The following is a 22,452-nucleotide window of genomic DNA, read 5'->3' on the forward strand; positions in this document are numbered from 1 at the left end:
CCCATGTGCAAAACTTTTGACAAAACAAAATAATAGGCAGAACTTGCACATTACAGAATGATTTTCTAAAAACAAAGCTGTTACTACCCCTTCAGAACAAAACCGCTTGGAACAGCTAACAATAAAATATGGGGCAGCTAGCAGAGTTTCCAATTAACAGGATCTCCATCTTATCTGGATTAAATTTCAGCTTGTTCACCCTCATCTAGATGAGTACTGGTTCCAAACACTGGTTCAGTGTTCTCCCTTGTCCCAGGAGTGAGAACTAGATATGAATATTGTCTGCATATTGATGACATCACAGCACAAACCTTTCTCAGCAATTTAATGTTGATGCTTGATAGAATGCTAGGAACAAAATGGAGCCTGTGACAAAGACTTCAAACAAGAGTCCTATATACACAAAAACATGTACAAGTGTGCAGACATCTTTGCACTCATACAACGTCTGATGGGCCACTGTGTGAAACAGGGTGCTGGACTGGATAGGCCTTAGGCCTGATCCAGTAGGGCTGTTCTTATGTTCTTATAACATGGTGTATAAATAGGGCTTAAGAGACAGAGCTAAAGTTCCCCGGCACTATTTTCTTACAACCACCTAGGAAGGACTGGAGCTATGCATATTGTCATACAACAGCGCCCCCAAGCCTGGTAAAGAGATCCAGGAGGTAACTATGTTTCATGGTAATTAAACCACCCTGCTAACTTGGCAAAGAGGCACCTTTTACCGTGGTGATTATCTTTATTTAGCAGGGGGAGAGTAACTGGCCCTGTCCACCCCCAGCACAGTACTTCCAGTGACTGTTGCTGGTGTGTATCTTATGTTCTTTTAGATTGTGAGCCCTTTGGGGACAGGGATCCATCTTATTTATTTACTATTTCTCTATGTAAACCGCCCTGAGCCATTTTTGGAAGGGCGGTATGGAAATTGAATTATTATTATTATTATTTCTTGTTTACACAGTCAGACAGGTGTTATTGACTGGTTTGTTTTATCCAGACATCGAGTCCTTCCCAAGGACCTGGGATGGCTGAATTTTATCATCAATACTGTTGGTTATTATAGATATCGTCGCAGAAAATAGGCTGTTCCCAGTAAAGCTGCTTTTTGTAATTGGCTGATGGTGATTTCTGTGGCCCCTATGGTGTTGAGGTGCTCTTCAAGGTCTTTTGGGACTGCACCCAGGGCTCCAATTACCACTGGGATTATTTTGGTCTTTTTCTGCCACAGCCTTTCAATTTCAATTTGTAGATCTTTGTATTTGGTGATTTTTTTTCTATTTCTTTTTCTTCTATTCTGCTATCCCCTGTTATTGCTATGTCAATTATTTTGACTTGTTTTTCTTTCTTCTCGACTACAGTTCTATCTGGTGTATTGTGTGGCAGATGTTTGTCTGTTTGTAGTCGGAAGTCCCATAATATTTTTACATCTTCATTTTCTTCAACTTTTTCAATTTTATGGTCCCACCAATTCTTGGCTACAGGTAGCTTGTATTTTTTGCAGATGTTCCAGTGTATCATCCCTGCTACCTTGTCATGACTTTGTTTGTAGTTGGTCTGTGCGATCTTCTTACAACAGCTGATCAGGTGGTCCACTGTTTCATCTGCTTCTTTACAAAGGCGGCACTTGCTGTTTGTTGTGGATTTTTCGACTTCTGCTCTTATTGCATTTGTTCTTAGTGCCTGTTCTTGTGCAGCCAGTATTAAACCCTCTGTTTCTTTCTTCAAGTTGCCATTCTTAAGCCATTGCCAGGTCTTGGTGATGTCTGATTTTCCACTTAGATTGTGCAAATACTGACTATGCAGGGGCTTATTTCTCCATTTTTATGCTCGGTTCTTGACTTGTTCTTTCTTGTAGGCCTGCTTTCTTCCATTGGTGTTGAATAGTTTCTCGTTCTTGACCATTTTAAGTGCAACTTCTTCACTGTCCTTTATATATTCATCAAGGCCTCTTTTCTCCTCTATTATTAATTATTATTATTATTAAACCTTTTGAGAGATCCAGGAAAATCAACAGGGTCGTACCCTACCCATCTTCTAATTCACATAGGTAATCCAAGGATTATCAAAGTGGTTTCAGTCCTATACGCAGGCCTGAATAGATAGTCCCATACAGAAATATTTGCTACCCTGTTGCAAGTTGTTTAAAATGACAGAATCCAATTATGGCCTTAAACACAATAACACAAGACTGTAATACTATTTCCTTTAAGGAGGAGAGATCATTCCCATTCTCAAGGAGACATTGACCCCACCAAAACTCACATACATAATTTACCGCTGGCTGCTCTAGTTAGCCAGGAAAGCCAAAGGTCCAGAATTACTACTCCCCAAGGAAGTGTGGTAGGCCTCACAAGCCAAACTGCTTGTCCACAGACTGAGCAATATTAAATGTATCTGTAATAACAGGACAAGATGGCACACTTCAAATATTTAGTTGAACAAATTTAGTTTATGTTTAGTTTTACTCTGGTAAAATAATGGTGTCTAGGTTGGAGCAGATCTGAAAGATGTATCGACCAAATGTGCATGCGTATACTTTATCTGAATAATGCAAATTGGTTACATTATAATAATGCAAATTGGCTGCCAAGAGCTGCACTTGTTTCTTTGGTCCAGATATAACAGAACCCTCACTTACACAGTGATGTAAGTTTTCCAAGTTACATATTTCTTTGCATAAAATTGGCATGGTTTTTTGGGTGGTGGTTTTTTGTTTGTTTTTTGAAAATGTTACTATGCAAATTCCCCAAAAGGCTTAAATAGATTATGATTTTATTTGGCATAATATCTGGCCTATAAATTTAGTCAAACAGTACAGAATAATAATTTCACAAGCTTTACAAATGCCTCAAATCTCCAATGGTTGGGCAAAATGATTGAGAGAGTGATGGCTGACCAGCTCCAAGTGATCTTGGAGGACACTGATTGTCTAGAGCCATGTTAAACTGGCTATGGGGTTGAGATGGCATTGGTTGCCATGGTAATTACTTTCACCAAAATTGACTCAGGGAGTGTGAATCTACTGGTTCTTTTGGACTCCTCAATGGCTTTTGATACCATCAATGATGGTGTTCTTCTGGATCGCCTAAGGAATTCAGAGGCAGGTTGCACTGTTTTACAGTGGTTCCACTCCTATGTCTCAGGTAGATTTCAGTTGGTGGTGCTTGGTGACAGTTGCTCTTTAAAATGGGATCTGCTATATAGAGTCCCTCAGGGCTCCATTCTGTCACCAATGTTTCTTAATATCTACATCAAAATGCTGGGTAAGGCTGTCAAAGGATTTGGTGCTGGGTGTTCTGTTATCCATATGCTGATGACATCCAAATCTATTTCTCTTTGTCATCAATATCAGGAAATGACATTAGCCCCTTAAATGCCTGCCTAAAGGCACTAATGGCCTGGATAAGTGATAATAAACTGAAGCTGAATCCAAGCAAGATGGAGGTGCTCATTGTTGGGGGTTGTAATCTGCAAGATAGGATAGAATTCCTGTTCTGGACAAGGTTACACCTTCCAAGAAAGACAGTGTCTGGTGGAGCCGGCCATCCTTACCTCCTAGGACAGGATGGTGGGTTGGACTGAAGAGGCAGGGACGTGCAGTCGACAGAGATGAGCAGATGAGAGTGTATCAGAGAAGCAATTACAGGAAGTAAAGAGGGGCATTGGCCCCTTAATTGGGGTTGGGAGATGTGTAGCTTGTAAGGAGGCATATAAGGAGCCGGCTGATGAGAGGCTGGCTGGTGGCATGTGCTGGGGCCCTCTGGAGAGAGGCCAGCGCAAGGAGCAAATAGCCTGGGAAGGAGGAGATGCAGGGTGATGTTCAACCCCTCCCCATCCCTGCTCTGAGGCCAGACTCAGTGTGCCCTGGTAGGCTGGGTAAAGGGGACAGAGACACATAGCCTGACAAAAATGTTTGTAGTTTGGGAGTTATCTTGGTCCCAGGTCTCACTCTGGTGCCTCAGGTTGAGGCTGTGGCCAGGAGTGCATTTTACCAGCTGTGATTGATTCAACAACTCCACCTGTTCCTTGAGGAGAATAACCTGAAAATAGTGGTACACCAGCTGGAAACCTCCAGGTGGGACTACTGCAATGTGTTCTATGTAGAGCTGCCTTTGTACATAGTTTGTATAAACTTCAGTTAGTTCAAAATGTGTCAGCAGATTGGTATCTGTGGTATTCCAGAAAGACCATATTATGCCTGTTTTCAGTTGCACTGAACAGTTGCACTGGATGCCGATATGTTTCCAGGCAAAGTACAAAGTGCTGGTTATTACTTTGGGACCTGGCTTAGGTCCAGGTTACCTGAGAGAGCACCTTTCCCTACAAGATTCCCACCACTTACTAAGTTCATTAGGAGAGCCCTGTCTTCAGGTGCCACTGGTTCATCTGGTGGCAACCTGGGATTGGGCCTTCTCAGTTGTCACCTCTGGGATGTGGAACACAGTTCCTGTGAATATAAGAGGATTATCTTCCTTGGAGACCTTCAGGAGAGCCTTAAAAACCTATCTTTTTAGCGTGGCTTTTAATTATATCTAGTTTTAATTTTAAATTTTAATCTGGTTTAAATATGTTTGTTTTTTACTGTTTTATTATGTGTCTTGTGTTTTTGAATTTAATGTAAACTGCCCTGAGCCACTTTAGGAAGGGTGATATATAAATAGAATAAATAAAATAAAACAAACAAGAAAGTGTGTGTGTGTGTGTTCGCGCGTGTAACTACTAGCTAAGTAGTTAAGTATTTGATTGGGGAAAGGAAATCAATAAATATACTTATTGTTGTTTAAATGTTATATTCTAACCAATTGAAGTAATTATTTACATTGGAACACTTGTAAAAAAAATCTTAACATTGTAATTCAACAAGTATGTATACAAAGACACTAAAAAAATATTAATATGTACTGGTTTTTTTTAACATGTCTAAAGATATTTTCTAGTTAACCCTGAGACTGGTTGGTCAGGAGTAGACTTTTGTGACTATTTTTGTTAGTGAAGTAGATAGAAGTTACTGCTATTTTAAAATGTCTAAAATAAGGAATACAATTACACATAAGAAGTTAGTCTATGATCCAAGAGACCTTGGTCCCCATGGGCCCTATTTCATATATCTTTAACATTTAATGAGAGAGAGTAGATAGTGAAGGAATGGCAATATTTAGAAATCCAAATGGGCAGAGAAAGCAGCAGGTCAGGCTATTCTGTGGCAAATTCATTAGCATTTCAAAGGCATATGTACAGAAAATGTATTAGTTTGAGGTAAATTTTAGCTGGTAATATATTTAAGTGCAAAGGTGTCTTCTAGGAAGTATGATCTGTTTAAACTGTAAGTATTTTAGACCTTGGCCATACCTTCTCTCTTTTGGGAAGCAAAAGACAGTGAGAGAAAATCAAAGCAGTACTATGGTGTTTCACAAGTTCTATCCTATTCTCCCTTTCTTTTTTTCCTTAGCATTTGGACCATTTCCTTTGATTCTGCCATGTTAATCCAGTGACAATCACTGCAAGATTGGTTGTGAAAGATATTTTAAAGGGCTTAATATGTATTATCATTGCATATAATGTCCTCTTTATTCTTTATTAATATTATTGTTGTTGTTGTTGTTTACATGGTCAGACAGGTGTCATTGACTGGTTTGTTTTATCCAGACATCGAGTCCGTCCCAAGGACCTGGGATGACTGGATTTTATTATCAATATTGTTGCTGCTACTGTTGCTGTTATTATTATTATTAATTCGATTTCTATACCACCCTTCCAAAAATGGCTCAGAGCAGTTTATACAGAGAAATAATAAATAAATAAAATCTCGGTCCCCAAAGGGCTCACAATCTAAAAAGAAACACAAGATAGACACCAGCAACAGTCACTGGAGGTACTGTGCTGAGGGTGGAGAGGGCCAGTTACTCTTCACCTGCTAAATAAAGAGAATCACCATGTTAAAAGGTGTCTCTGCAAAATTAGCAGGGGTAACTTTAGTCCTATAGCTATGCCAATTCACATTTGTCCAAAGACAGCAGTGGGGTTTTTTTGTTCTCTTCACAAGCTGCTTTGTGGAGGAGGGAAAGATATATATTAGCAGAATGCTGACAGAGGCTGCATCAGAGAATAAGACTGTTTTCTCTTTTTAGGATAAAAGAAGTTAACTTGCAATATCTGTAAGCTGTTACAGTGCCATTTTGAATTAGATGATAAAAAATAAAAGAAATTGCATTACTGTAGAAAAGTTTACACACACACCCCAGAAAGAATGATATATTCCTATTATTTATCTATCTATTTATTTGGCCATATTTATATCCTACCCCAAACTTATGTCTCTGGGCAGCTTCCAATAAAATACAAACTACAACAAAATTAAAAAGAGATAAATAGACTCACAATACAATACAGATTACAACAAAACAAAAGGGTTAAAATCACAATAATTTAAAATTTAAACAATGTTTAAAAACCAACAAAACTAATTAAAAGCCTGGATGAACTAATGTGTCTTGACTGACTTTTTAAAAGTTGTCAGAGATGGGGAGGGAAAGCATTCCAGAGCCTCGGGGCAGCAACAGAGAAGGCCCTTCTCTGAATAGCCACCAGACAAGCTTGTGGCAACTGTAGACGAACTTCCCCAGATGATCTCAATGGACAGTGAGTTCAAGAAACAGACACAGCTGTTGTATCAGTTGAAGCTGATAGAAAGCACCTCTTGCCACTGCCTTGACCTGGGAGACCACTGAGAGGTGAGGATCCAGAAGTACCCCCATACTGTGTACCTGGTCCTTCTGGAGAAGTGTGACCCTATCCAGAACAGGCAGATCAAAATTGTCTCCTGAGTTCCAACCACGCACATTAAGTACCTCTGTCTTATCTGGATTCAGCCTCTGTTTGTTTTCCCTTAGCCAGCCAATTACCACTTCCAGAAAGGCATTTAGGGATGTTATGCCTTTTCCCAATGATATTCAAATGGATAATAGACTGGGAAATGGAGAAATAGATTGGGGTCTCATCAGCACACTGATAACCCTGCACCAAATCTCCTGATGATCTCTCCCAATGGTTTCATGTAGATGTTAAACAACTTCAGACAATATGGAGCCCTGAGGGAAGCCATATGATAGTTCAGATTTTGAAGAACAACAGTCTCCAATGGACACCATCTGGAATCTGTCTGAAAGGTAAGAGTGAACCACTGCAAAGCAGTGCCTCCTACCCCCCAACCCCCTCAGATGCTCTAAAAGGATAGTATGGTCGATAGTATCAAAAGCCACTGTGAGATCCAAAAGAACCAACAGAGTCACACTTCCTCTTTCAATTCCTAATGGGAGATCATCCATCAGGCCGACCAAGGCAGTCTCCACACCATAGCCAACCCAAAAGCCAGACTGAAATGGGTCTAGATAATCAGTTTCATCCAAGACAGCCTGGAGCTGAGAGACTACCACCCTCTCAATTACCTTGCCCAACCACAGAAGGTTGGAGGCAGACCTCCAACCTTCCTTAAATCTGAAGGGTTAGTTGCTTAACTCTGAGGGTTCCAACACAGGCTTCTTTAAAAGAGGCCTAATAATTGTCTCCTTAAAGCAAGGAGGCATCCTGCCCTCCCTCAGAGAAGCATTTATGATTTCTACCAGGCCTTCTATAACAACCTCCCTGCTAGATAGAACAAGCCATGTTGGACAAGGGTCAAGAGAACAGGTGGTAGACCACACCAGTCCAAGCAGCTTGTCCACATCCTCAGGAGTCACAAACTGGAACTGATCCAGCTGGCGAGGACATAGGGGGAGTTTCTGGACACCTCTGCATCAGACACTGCTGTAATTGTGGAGTTTGAATCCAATTCAGCCCAAATACAAGAGATTTTATTCACAAATAACTCATTAAATACATCACATTTGTTGGAAGTTAAAGGACTTTGCGCTGTCTCTTGTCTCAGACAGTGGAGGACAGACTAGTGAGTCAGAGGGCTAGTGGGTCAAGACATTGGTCACCCCTTCTCCACTGCTCTGACACTATCCCTTTGGATATGTAGATTGCTAATCTCAGGGATTAACTTCCTTCCTCTCTCTCTTCCCTTCCTGCCCTTCTACCTTGCAACATGGCAAGCCTCTCTCCCTGTACCATGTGTGCAGAGAAGATGCAGAATCCATCTGCATCCAGCTAGATAGATAGATTAGAGATCCTAACTCCTCACTTTCCTATCTAGAATGGAGTTCCTTAATAAATGCCTTATATATTGATTTGAAACTATGAATTGCCTCCAAATTACTTTACTCTCAGCGTACATGCATGCCTAACTAAATTCCGCTGTGTTGTGCCTCTGTGCACTCTGCTATAATGAGAAAAGAATTCTCTCACCACAGAGAATTTCCAACAACATTGATGGTTCCAAATTCTAATTCAAGGAAGGAGAGGTTCCAAATTCTAATTCAAGGAAGGAGAGGCACTTATAGCCCTCTCACCACCCTGAACAACTCCACCAGACATGAACTTTTACAATACGGTCAGAAAATAATCCTTTATTTGCTGCCCGTATTTCCTGACCATAGATCTTCAAATGTGCTCTATGTTGCGATCTGTTGGATTCGAGCTGAGTCTTTCTCCAATTTAACTCTAGTTGTCTACCTTGCCACTTCAGACTCCTTAGTTCTTCCATATACCAAGGGGCCAATTTTGAAGCTGTTCAGAGTGGATACTTAGGAGAGATCCTGTCTACTGCCCTTGTGAGTTTGCTGTTCCAGTTCTCCACCAGGGCATCAACAGGATCACTGGCAGAGCCAGCACTAAATCCCCCCAAGGCTCCTTGGAATCTAATGGGATCTAATAAACTTCTTGGGTGGACCATCAAAATAGGTCCCTCACCCCAGCAAAGGTGGGACGCAATTGTGAGTCTCACCTTAACCAGATGGTGGTCCATCCATGACAATGGGGAAATCTCAGGAATCCCCACCGATGATCAGAACCCCACTCTGATCAGAGTGAAAGACCAAAACAAGAATGTAACCAGAAACATGTGTTCGTCCTGAGACAACTTGGTACAGACCCATTGTTGTCATGGCCACTATGAACGCCTGAACAGCTTGGACTTTCTGCAAGGAAATGCCCATTTCCTGCAAAAGACTGCAAACGCTCTGTTCTCCCTGGATCTTCCCCCTCCAAAAACCTTCAAAGTGTAAAAAGCCTGAAAACTGGTAATGCAGAGGTGATGTTGTAGGAGGGCTGACACATGATGGGGACGTGTTTGTTTGTGTGTGTGTGTGTGTGTGTGTGTGTGTAAATAGGCAGCCAAACCAATTAAGCAGGAGTGTGTGTGTGTGTGTGTGTGTGTGTGTGTGTGTGTGTGTGCACTTCAACAAAGCCAGATCACATAGGGTGTTTTATTTCTAAAGCCTTGGAAAACAGAGAGGTGTGGTGTCCCGCTTCCTATAGGAAGCCCTTGGTCACAAGGAAAACACAGAAGTGGGCCAAGTGTGAACCTACACAAATGAAAACACACAGTAAACACACAAATGTAAACACACAGTAAAAACACACTTCCTTAATGCTGTGAGTTTCATTAAAAGTGGCTTTGCTCATCAGATACTTTGAGAGCTGTAAGCCCTGTGTGGGGAAGCTCCAGGTGAGGACAACTGACTTTACATCAAGCTTGCCTGCTTTCCAGTTGTACAGAGGGGAACCCACCATTCCCTTCACCTCTTTATGTAGCCAGGAAGGAACTAGCAGCTGCAGCTTCAAAAGCAGCAAAGGACAGGGCCATCAGTTGTAAGGAGGTGACCTAGCCGGGATTTAATACAGTTGTATTTGCCTTGCAGGAGCTGTCTGTTTCAGGAAAGGAAAGGCCAGAGTTTCGCTGTTCTGAGTCCAAGTCAACTGAAGGCACAGTCATTTGAGTCCTCCTGATGCCCCCAACAGAGACAGGGTTCCTTCTGCCTGCAGATGCTAAAACTAGGAAGCATTTTATTGTTTTCCCTTTCTTGCTTTGTAATGTATTGTTTTGCTTTCCTTATTGAATTGCTGGGACTCACCAGCTTAAGGTGCAGCAAAAGTTCAGTCTTCCTGATCAAAGAAACTGAAGAAGACTCAATACTGAAAGCACTCATCTTCATGCTTTGGAACTATCTGTACCTTGAGTTTGACATGCCCCTTTTATTTTGCCCTTTACCCATTTTATTGTCAAAATATTTCAAAACAAAAGAGAAAAATAATCCATACATTAAAAAATAAAAACAAAAACTGTATCTTATCATGCGTATCATATCATCAATAAGAAATGTTTATTGTAGAAACTTCTTATCAATGCTAAAAGATTTTGTAAATCTGATTCTCTCAGCACTACATTTTAGTAGTGCACTGAGATTTACACAGATTTTGGATACCAGCAGGTACCCGTCCTTGCTCTTTTACTATTGTCCAGTTTAGAAAACCCTGGAACCAATAGTATGTTTACAATCCATATTGGTTCTTTCCTTGGGCTTTCCTAAAAAAGGAAGGAAGGGAGGGAGGGAGGGAGGAAAGAAGGGAGGAAGAAAGCAGCTAGTTTGCAACTGGAAGTGCCACAGAAGCAGCCACTGATCAATTAGCTCTATGAAAAGTCAATGATATATACCAGAGCCCCTGGTGGCGCAGTGCTAAAATTGCCGCCCTGTAACCAGAAGGTTACAAGTTCGATCCTGACCAGGGGCTCAAGGTTGACTCAGCCTTCCATCCTTCCGAGGTCGGTAAAATGAGTACCCAGAATGTTGGGGGCAATATGCTAAAATCATTGTAAACCGCTTAGAGAGTTCCGGCTATAGAGCGGTATATAAATGTAAGCGCTATTGCTATTGCTATAGTTTAGCTAGTTTCAGTAGATGGCATTCAGGAAGCCCAGAGCAGCCTACAGAACTTCCCAACTAAGTGCAATTATGCAGTGGAGAAGAGGTAGTTTTCGATGTCCTCTCCTTCCACAGAAAGCTCTCTATGCCCTGTGAAAATATGTTCCCAAGGGTTGTGCAGCCCAGGGCTTTTTTTCAGGTGCCACAGAGGGCTTCCTAAGGTAGGGGAGGCTATCAAAGTAATAGCAGTAGTACTACTAGTAGTAAAAGTGCACGAGAAAGGGTTGGATTCAGAATTCTGCTCAGCTGCACTAGTATGAGTCTCTGGCCAAAGTAGCAAATTAAAAGGGGACTGCACAAGAGAACCCCGATGGGGGAAAAATAAATAAACCGCTTTGATCTTCTCCCTCCATCTCCCCTCCCCTTCTGTGCTGGCAAGCTCAAGTTATATTGGAAGCAAACGGATGAGGAGGGAAGTGTGGGGTTTGCAATCTGTGGGAAGGAAAGGAGGGGAAAGCCTAGATATTTATCTCTCCCTCTCTGCAAAAAGAAGACAAATATAGCTGGGTGGCGGCAGCACTAGTGAGGTTTGCAATGATCCTCCCTGAATCTCCTGAGGAGAAGACAGGACCCCCGCACCAGACCCCCGTGAGACCAATCATTTGGGAACAAGCTGCTACTTTCTGAGGAGTGTTATGGCAGAGAGCTGGGGAAGGGAGATGAGTGAGACAGAGCGAACTGCTGCCTATGAGCGAGTCCTTGCCAGGCACCTCTGATCAGAAAAGGGGTTCATAGAAACCAACAAATCATCACACTGTGATTCGAACTGTTCACACAGCACTACTTTGCAATGCACAAACTGTGGGGCAAGCCTCCTAAAACGGAAAAATATAGCCACTTTCCTGCAACGCATTTACAACATTATAGGCCTAAATCACACCGATAAAATCCAAAACAATGCATCCAAAATGTAAATGGCACCCTGCTGACAGCATAGGGACTGCAGTGTCACAAGTACATAAGCACACTTAGCAAATACGTTGTAAAGATTAATCTGGAAAGCGCCCATGTCACTCTCAGCATTTTAATCTGGAGGGCAATAGCATGTCCCTAGTAACACAGTTCCTTTCAGTCCTCACATTGCCATCCATAATGACTCTATGGATGACTATGGTCTGCCTAGGTTTTCTAGCTTGTTGGAATCTATCCCTTCTTTAATATATAGTACTACTCCATTCCTAATTCTTCCCTCCCTGTCCCATCTGTAGAGTTTGTGTCCAGGAATAACAGTGACCCACTGGTTCTCACCATTTCACCAAGTTTCCATTATGCCCACTATATCTGTGTTTGCATTAGTAATCAAGCACTCCAGCTCTCCCATCTTTGCTCGGAGCTTCTGGCATATAGACACCTATATGCCGAGTCTCTTACCTGGAAGTTTTTCACACCCAGCTTTTACTTTGCATCTCCTCCGGAACTGATGGGGTGCATTCACATATCGGTCAAATTTACCCAGAATTCCCTTCGAGCTATCAGCAAGCACTTCACTTTTTTTTTTTTAAGCACCAGCAGTCTGGTTCCATCTTTGTTCAAGTAAAACCCATCTCTTTTGTACAGGCTTTGCTTGCCCCAAAATGTATCCCAGTGCCTAACAAATCTAAACCCTGCCACTCAGGACCACTACCTCATCCACGCATTGAGAGCCCTCAAAACATCTGTGTGTTTTGATGAGGAAATCTGCACTGGCAGAAAAGCTGCCTGAAACAGCTTGCTTGCTCACTTTTCCTTTTGAAAGAGGAAAAACCTCTCAAGTAAATAAATTAAAAGAAGAAATTAACACAAAAAATAGCTAGAGTTGAGTGGCACTCGGAGAAGGTGAAAGTCACCACTGTATCTGAACATAGGACTTATTTGTAACATAGTTATTTAAATCACTTTCATTCTGATCATTGTTTTGAAGGACAAAGGACTAGAAGTCTAGGCAATAGGAAGCAGTTTGCAATAATGACAAGATGCACTTAGGCAATCAGATGATTACCTACTGTATCCTTTAACAGAAAATGCTATCAGCAGGAAGTTAGATATTGTGTAGTGAATGACTGCTAAGAGTTTGAAAAAACAACTCTCCACAAGTATTGCATATGAATTCAAACACAACTTCCAGAATATGTTGGGTTTAGGCAAGAGAAGTTTTAAAGGGAAGTGGCAAATATAGCAGCATCTCGGCAGAAAACTAGGGTGGGAGGAGTGGGTGTTCTGCTTTATAGGTACATATGTGGTATTTAAAATCCTGTGCCAGAAGTAATTTTTTCCTATTATCAAAGCATACCTTAAGACCATTTTACATTTCACACAATATTACTACAAGCCCAAGTAAACCTATCTGTAATAAGCTGCCTGTAGAATCTATATCATTATAGAAGATATACAGTGTCATATGCTAAATAATGCCTCCCAAGTTTTCATAATTGCTTTATATCAAATTATTGTCATTCTGGCAAAGAAATGTTTCCATTGTCTGAAATGAAGCACTTGTATAACAAAGTTGTATTAATGCAAGGAGATGTCATAGTTGCCCTAAAACACAGAAAGGGTTTTCACATGTGCAGCCTAACCCAAGCTAGGGCAACCCAGCCTGGACTAGGCTGCACATGTGAAGCGCTGGGTTCAGGCCAATCCCAGAGCCACCCGTGCACCTGAGTTTTTAATCCCGTGTTTAGCTGAGGTTAAGCGAACCTATCATCTGGAATGAGAGAGGGGCAAAGTCCCTCCCCCCAGCATCTTCCTCTGCTGCCTTACTGCTCATGTAGGCACACGGTGCTGTGGAGGGGAGGACGGCAGCTGCTCATCAGTCAGGGAAGGCAGGTGAGCTCCTGCCTTCCCCAAAGCCTGCCCTCCCACCCCAGCGAAGCTGTGTGCACGAACTCAAAGTCTGGTGAAATTGCACTCTTGCACTACAGCACTCCTGCACACAAGTTCCCTTTAAAACCAGGCATGTTGCAATTGTGCAACTGTTGCACAAGCATGCCTGCAGTAGTGCAACTTTAGTCTGCCTTAGCACAAGTAGCTTGTTCCATGTCCTTCCAAAACAAGCCTCAGGATGTCTGTCTGTCTATTTATTTATTGTTAAATTTCTATACTGCTTTTCATTTAAAAACAATTTCAAGGTGGTTCACACAAAAGTTAATACAAGACAACAAAAATTACAGAATTAAAGTATCAGCTCTAACATAAAAATACAAATCTGATTAAAAGATTAAAAAACAAGCACAATAAAACCATAAAGGTTATATTACGTAGAATATTATCTAGAATATTATATTATGTAGAATATTTTCTCTTTATTACTACTCTATTAAGTGGGAGCAACAGGGGATTTTAGCTAGTTTGTCCCTATAAGCCTGGGAAGTTTGGAGTGACTATATCACCATACAAAAGGGATATTTAAGATCATTAACAATGCAATCCTACGCATTTTTATAAATAATTCCCATCAAGTTCAATGAGATTTGCTCAACAGAAAGTGTGTTTAGGGTTTCAGCCTAAGTCTAGCTAATGCCTGAATTTCTATGCAGTCGTTAAAAAAAATTTATGAACTACATTTCAAAATTCTTTATCATAAGTATTCATGCTTGATAAAACAACTACATGAATGCTTAAATTCAGTATCATAAGTAATTCCTCTGCTTTCTATTCAAAGAAAGAATAAAGTATGATTGACAAATAAACAAACAACCTACACTAGCCACAGCCTGGAATCTCATCTTTATTTTAAAATTCATTAATCTCACTTCTTTGCTCAAAGAACAGACAACTCAAATGTGCACTAAAATGTTCATTGCTGAACATTTTCTTCTTACATCTTCACATATTCCATTCAAATTGTCCTCTCACAGAACATGAAAGGTAACTATTAAGTACTGATGAATGAAATATTTAACATGTCTGCAGTATTTGTAAATTTCCAAATCAATTTTATCCATACTGCATATATTTACATATTTAAATAAACAAACAAATATTCAATTTGTATAATGCCTTGCATAAAGCATTCCAAGGTGGTTTACAAAAGTTAAAATAAAATAAAACTCCATAAAGATCACATTTAAAACTGTAAACCGCTCCAAGCAGCAAATTTTGGGTGGTATAGAAATTTGTTAAATAAATAAATAAAAATAAATAAAATCAGTTAAACAGTAAACACCATAGAAAACACACACAGAAAAACCCCAAAAACCCACCACCGAAAAAAGGCAAACAGAAGCAGGAGAGCTGAGAGACCTGGCAGCCACTAAGGAGTAAAAGCCTGAACAAATAAAAAGATCCTAAGTTCTTTTTAAAAAGCAGCCGCAGATGTCCAAGAGTGGACATTCACTGGGAGAGCATTCCAGAGCCTGGGGGCAACATAGAGAAGGCCCTGTCCCACTTGGACAATTTATCCTCTCTCAAGGTCAGTAACTGGAGCAAAGGCCCCCCGACAACCTTGTTGGGTGGGCAGAAAACCTTCGGAGCTGGTGGTCCTTCAGGTATCCAGGGCCCAAACTGTTAAATGCTATAAAGGTAATAACCAGCACCTTGAATTGGATCTGGAAGCAAATTGGCATCCATATACATTGTGGATTTGATATGCATTATGGATTTGCCATTGTTTGCAACAGGATGCTGGACTAGATGGGCCTGATCCAGCTGGGCTGTTCTTATATCTTATGCGATGCTGAGTGTATGAAAAATATTCTGTGCATATCCATACACTGCTGAGTGCTGTTAAAATTCTAGCAATTGCTATGTTTATTGGATAAAGGATTTCAGCTGATATGGTGCGTGGTTGAATATATTATGCATGTCCTTAATGTTCTTCTGCAGCAAAGACATGGGGAACAAGAGAAGAAGAGGAAGGCAGTGAGGGTCCCATTTTAAAATTTCATCCTCCATTCTCAGACAATATCGCAACCTGAGTTGCAGCAGTGGAAAATGTTGCTCCTAATAAATCTTTCATAACCCTAATATTCAGCTGCGCAAAAGCTAAATCAGAGCAGAGGAGCTGTTTTTGGACATTGAGCGGAACTTTGAAGTCATTTTGATCCCACAATGGAAGGGGTGGTGGTGAGTGGCTTCTGGTGATCACAACCAGAATCTTTAGTTGGTAATACCATCTTCCTGTGGCTTGGCTTGTGAGGGATAAGCAAATAAATCAGCATATTAAGGTCAGTCTTTTGGCACCTTTTTTGCCTTTGTTGTTCCCTTTTTTGTTCTATGGAGAAATACTTTAATCCAAAATCTATAAGAAAAATGAGAAAGAAGAGACAAGGAAAAGAAGTAAAATAATCTTCATCTGATGTTGATGAACCAATGGGCTCTACATCACGAGAAGCCCCATCCTCTCTTTCCAAACTTCAGGAATTGTGTAGTGTTTCGATTCGAATTGAAGGTAAACTAATCAGCTTTGAATCTAAATTCAACAGTATTGATTCTAAATTTGACAGTTTTCAAGCTGCCGTTACATCAAGATTTGGTGCTTTGGAATCGAAATTAGCACAACAGATCTCTCAGGTATCTCAGACTTAACAGGAGTTAGCAACTGAGAAATCATCACGGGAAGCTGACTTTAGACGCTTTGAAAACTGTATCAAAATTCTTGAGTCTAAAGCAAGTGCCTGTAACCTTTAAGTTCGAAGACTGATGGAGCAATTTGGGAAAGATGATCCACAAGGTGCAACTGGAGCTTTACTTTAGAAATTTCTAGGGCGTGACTCAGAGGATCTATTGGATATTCAAGAACTCCACAGGATGAACTCCAGATACGCCCAGGAGAGAGAAACATAACTAGAAATATTTTTATAACATTTAAGACTAGAAGAACTAAGGAAGAGATTCTTCAACTACAGAAGAGTTACCCTCTGGAATACAATAATGAACAGATTGAAATCCTTCCAGATGTTCTGGTGGATATTTTAATGAAACGATGGGAATTTTAATTTCTTACTGTTATACTTCAGGAAAGGAAAATCAAATACAGATGGCTGACCCCCTTTTGTTTGTAAGTTCTCCTGGATCGTGGGAAATCACAGATATACACTTTCTGATGCAAAACATTTTCAGGAATCATTAAGTGTCAGTGACACCTCAATTGTCTCAAACAGAACCGTTGATGACAACTTACCGGAAGAACAGAAACGAGACCAAGCTTCTACATTTGAAGCAATTCATAAGACAACTCCTTTAAAAGACATTTGGAAAGGTATAAGAATTTCATAAGCAGATGGATCTTAAAGAATCTAAAGAAACATACAAGAACATGATTTATGCAAAACAAAGATATTTTGAAAAAGGCAATAAGCCAGATAGGTTATTGGCACACCAACACCGAAAGGAACAGGAAAAGTGAACTATTAATTCTATATGGAATGGTAAAGAATTTGTTTCAACTACTAATTGGATAACTGATCAATTTGTTGAATATTACTTTAACTATACAAAGAGGAAAAAAGAGACCCGGAAAAAATCAAGCCAAGAGGAAATAAGGTCTGCAATAAGATGTTTAAAGAATAATGCCCTAGGCCCGGATGGGCTGTCTTCGATCTACTACAAGCAATTTCAATAAATGCTATCTGGTCTGTTAACCCAAGTAATGAATGCAATTTTAACTCATTATACCTTACCAGCTTCTTAGCAAGAAGCAATTATCTCTCTTATTCATAAAGAAGGAAAAGATCCTACCCGTCTTGAATCATACAGGCCCATATCTTTATTGAATGTGGATCACAATTTTTTTACTTCAATTTTGGCGGCAAGGTTGAAGGGTTTTATTTCCAAGATTATCCACTCAGACCAGACAGGATTTACTCCTAAGCAATTTATGAACGGTAACATGAGATTTTGATTGAATGCAATAGATAATATAACTTTGAAGAAGACAAAAGCTGCAATAACCTTTTTAGATGCAGAAAAAGCTTTTGATAACTTAGACTGGCCTTTTTCATTGGCTTTTTCATTTCAACCTTTAAAAAAATAATTTAGGATGATGTTCTATTGGCTTCAGTGAGGCAGGGGGCATTTTAAAATCTTGTCTTTGGGCCCACTCCAACCTTGCTACGCCCCTGCATGGAATCACAATGGAAAATCAGGAACATAAATTAAAATTGTATGCAGATGATGTAATCTTCACTATCACTCAAATAAAGGACCCTCTTGCTATATTACTAGAATATATACACCAATACGGTACAATCTCTGGCTATAAGATTAACGGCAATAAGACCCAGATTATTACTTGGAATTTAACAGATAAGGAATTAGATTGTTTGCAGGACAGTACTGGATTTCAGGTCACTAGGAAACCAGTTAAATACTTGGGGGTTAGCTTAACAAGTAATAACAAGGACTTTTTAAAAAAACAATTACTTACAAATATGGAAACTTATATTGACTGACTAGAGAGGTGGTAAAAGCTAAACCTGGTTAAAATTGAAGATAAAACATGGAAATTATGGCAGGGACAATTACACTCTTAAATTAACCGCCTTGGGATTGTTTTAATGAAAGGCAGTATATAAATTTAACAACAAACAAACAAACAAACTCTTTTATCTTGGATAATAAAAAGCCAAGAGTCAAGTTTAAGGTAATGCAAGATATAGAAGAGAGAGGAGGTTTGCCTATTCCTAATCTGACTCTTTATTATCATGCAAGTTGTTTGACTTGGATTTCCGATTTGATCAAATGGTTTTTTTTACAGGTATGGAGGAGTTTGATCTTCCAGAAGATTTACATAATCTTCTATGGAATAATACAAAGAGAAATAATCCAGACATACAATTACACACTATTAGAAACTATCTTTTACTTGTTTGGGATAAATATAAAAAAAGAATAAGACCAGGATTGTCACCTCTGGCATCGATTTCAAACATTTATTTCCATGAAGAAGAATTGTCTAGTAAATATCAACTTTGGAGAGAAAAGGCACATACCTTACAAAATCTGACTACGGATAAGGTTAAACCCAAATCTACTCAAATGCTTACATTGGAATGGATTCAAAAGCCATCTTGGTTTCAGTATTTACAAATTAGTTCGATTGTGCAGAGGGAGATACAAAGACAAGGAAGGAAACTTAGAGAATTAACTGGGTTCGAGTAAAAAGGCTGATCAGTTGCTGGATGTGATATACAAGTTGTTATTGAGGTATGACATAGAAACTGAACAGATCAAAGAGTGCATGATGCAGAACATCAACAGAACAATAGATATTTATGACTGGGGATATCAATGGAAGAAGAAAATTAAATTTAACTCTTGCAACAATCTAAGAGAAAACTGGTTTAAAATGTTTTATTGGTGGTATATCACCCCAATGATTATTAACAAAGTTGACAATAGCTATCCAAAGGAATACTGGAAATGTAATCAGCAAGTGGGGACGTTCTACCACATGTGGTGGACTTGCAGAAAGGCCCAATCTTTCTGGAAGCAAATTCACTCAAAGATTGAGCAAATTTTAAACATTAAATTTCCTTTCTTGCCAGAACTTTTCCTTTTAAACGTGACCAAACCCAATATTCCTACTAAACGTACTGAGCTATCTTTATACATGATTAGTGCAGCTAGGATTTTATGTGCCACCAATCGGAGTTCCCCGGTTATCTATGGATGGTTGGGTATTGAAATTATGGGACTATATTTTGATTTCCAAGGTCACAGCTTATATGAATTATTATTCGGTAGAGTCATTCGTGTTAGTCTGGGAACCTTTTATAAATTTCAGTATTCAGGAAGGTTACCATTTGTTTCCGGGGTTTGACTTTGATTTGTAAGTTATGACTTTGTATTACTGCAACTATTTCTTTTACTGTTATTTATTTATTTATTTAGCATATTTCTATACTGCCCAAAATGCAAGTTCTCTGGACAGGACAATAAAAATAACCAATAAAAAGATTAACATATTTCAACAATTAAAATTTAAAAGCTTAAAACTATTAAAACACATTTAAAACACAATTAAAATAATATCTAATTAAAAGCCTGGGTGAAAAAATGCATGTTGACTGCTCTTTTAAAAGTTGTAAGAGATGGAGAGGCTCCTATTTCAACAGGAAGTGTATTCCAAAGCCTCGGAGCAGTTTCGAACTCTGAATGATCTATATATACTATGTTTCTTGATATTTCAAGAGATGTAATTATGCTTTGTTTGCTTTTTTCTTTTATCTTTCAATAAAAATATTGTAAAAATAAAATAAAATAAAATCTCATCCCCAGGTACACTCCAACCTTGCTATGCCACTGGCTCAAACAATGGTAAGCTTCATGAATACGCAAATTCTATTAATGTGTTTTCAGCTGAGAAGACTAATTAGAGTTTATTTATTATTTATTTATTACACGCCTATACCGCCCTATCTAAAGGCTCTGGGCAGTGCACAAGTAAAATACATCATTTAAAAGCAACCAAGTTAAAAACAATATAAAAACAAATCTAAAACAATGCAGAGCCATTTAAAACCAATTTGTTATTTATTTCGTTTATTTATTTGATTTATATTCTGCCCTTCCAAAAATGGCCCAGGGCAGTTTACATCAAAATAAAAACAAAACAATTAAAATCAAAACTAAATCAATTAAACAATGAAAATAATTTAAACATTAAAATCATTAACATTAAAAGCATTTAAAATCAACATTAAAAATTTAAAACCATAAATCTTATTAAAAGCCTGAGTGAATAAATGTGTCTTCAGTGCCTTTTTAAAAGTTGCCAGAGATGGGGAAGCTCTTATTTCAACAGGGAGCACATTCCAAAGTTCAGTGGCAGCAACGGAGAAGGCCCATTCCAGACTAGCTGTCAAACGAGCTGGCGGCAACAGCAGATGACCCTCTCCAGATTATCTTAACAGGCGGTGGAGCTCATGGTGAAGAAGACGTTCTCTTAAATATCCAATTAAAATACTTAAAAAACAATTTAAAAATCTTGGAAGTTGGAAAATTTTGAGTTGACCTCAAAGTTTTCAGTTGAGAACTTTCAGCTTAAATTTTGTGGGCTGGGGTGCCAAGAGACCCTTTGCTTATCCCTTTTTTATTGAGACTATTTTGGGTCAGCAATACTTCTAACAGCAACTGCCACTTTCTTCCCCAACTGGAATTTCCCAAGAAAAACACTACTTCTTCATACCCATAAAATCCTCTTCCCTTCCCCCATGGGAAAGGCAAAATAAGTAGAGTGTTTTACTAGGGAAAGATTCTAGAAAATAGATCCTGTCCTAGAAAGACAGAACCTATTTTCTGAAAGAGAGTTAGAGCTTTTTTGTTGTTGTTCATCCTCAAGGCAAAGGGGATAACCACAACAGCTTTTCTGAATCCTCCTACAGGCTGATCATGAGCACACAAGGAAAGGTATACCCAAAGTTAGCAGTAAGGGCATATCAAGCTGATGTTGCTCACTATTATTTATTTATTTAGCTAGCATATTTGTATACCCCAAACTCATGTCTCTGGGCAGTTTACAATAAAACAGCACAGATTAAAAACAAAATTTAAAACAATGATAGATTATATAAGTTTAATTGAAAGACTATGCTTGGGAAGACCAAATAAAAAAAGGAAAGAGTCTTGCAGCTTGAGACTGATATTTGGTCTCAGCTGAATAGTAAACCTAGCTCTGCACAGAGTTGTATACACAGATGCTACACTGTCTGAGTAGATTCAGTGGCATGGGTCCATTGTGATTCAGAGAGGGAAACCTCTGCTGAGAAAAGCAAATATAAAGGAATGAAAACAATGTTTCACCCCAGCATGTCACAAGCAACATAGGTGGGGAATTGCATTCACAATGCTCCCTTGGACAACATATGTTAAGTCTTTCAAGATAGATACAATCCCAAAGAGGATGTACTAGGTGTTTTCCTCCAGCTACAACCATTATCGTGACCTGTGCTAAGCTGCAGAAAAGTGACATTTTGTCAACTGTCACTGAATACACATCTTATACCAAAAGTGAGGGAGTCGGGGGAAATCTATATAGGCTTCTCATGCATCGTTCATTACAAACTCCTCTGAACAAAATTAGTCTGAGAATAAAGGAACTAAAACGATATTTATTTCAACTGCCTAATGAAGAATCAGATCATCCACATAGACCAGCATAGTGCAATCTCATTAACAGAGGCTAAAAATGCCAGAGAGAGAGCATGCGCGCGCGCGAGAGAGAGAGAGAGAGAGAGAGAGTATGAGAGTGCATCACAAAAAGGCACCATCAGCATAAATAAGCAAATAAAACAGTAGAGAACCAAGACATGTCATACAATAACACAATCTGAGTTATTGGGGTAGGACACAGAGATAAAGGATATTTTTAAGAAATGCGAACACCAAGTCATGTAAGGCCTAAATGTTTTAATTCCTTAAAAACACACCTTACCTCTACAGGTATATCCTATCAGAGTAGGTGTTTGTGTTATAATTGTGTTACTGTATGATATGTCTTGGCTCCGTTGTTGATTTTATAGCAATTTGTGCTATTTTGTGATGCACAAGCTCTCTTCCTGAAAAATCAGTATACAGCAGTGATCTTCACTATTCTTCAAGTGGGGGGCAACTTTAGCAAAACACCTTCAATGTGAGAACTACTTCCTATCATGCTGAGCTCCACATG

At 39.3% G+C, this 22,452-nt stretch overlaps 1 protein-coding gene and 2 long non-coding RNA genes across 9 annotated transcripts in view; 1 reads left to right on the plus strand and 2 right to left on the minus strand.

Moving 5' to 3' along the window:
- CADM2 (cell adhesion molecule 2) overlaps positions 1 to 22,452 on the minus strand; it is a 717,808-nt gene that overhangs the window by 454,109 nt on the left and 241,247 nt on the right. The gene's annotated exons all lie outside the window — the stretch shown is intronic.
- LOC128349665 (uncharacterized) overlaps positions 1 to 22,452 on the minus strand; it is a 229,506-nt gene that overhangs the window by 58,018 nt on the left and 149,036 nt on the right. The gene's annotated exons all lie outside the window — the stretch shown is intronic.
- Positions 8,416 to 10,234, plus strand: LOC128349666 (uncharacterized). Its single transcript, XR_008318909.1, has 2 exons — positions 8,416 to 8,494; positions 9,804 to 10,234. It is a non-coding gene; the product is annotated as an uncharacterized LOC128349666 (long non-coding RNA).

Source organism: Hemicordylus capensis, chromosome 3, assembly GCF_027244095.1.
Source record: "Hemicordylus capensis ecotype Gifberg chromosome 3, rHemCap1.1.pri, whole genome shotgun sequence".
Classification (NCBI taxonomy): Eukaryota; Metazoa; Chordata; class Lepidosauria; order Squamata; family Cordylidae; genus Hemicordylus; species Hemicordylus capensis.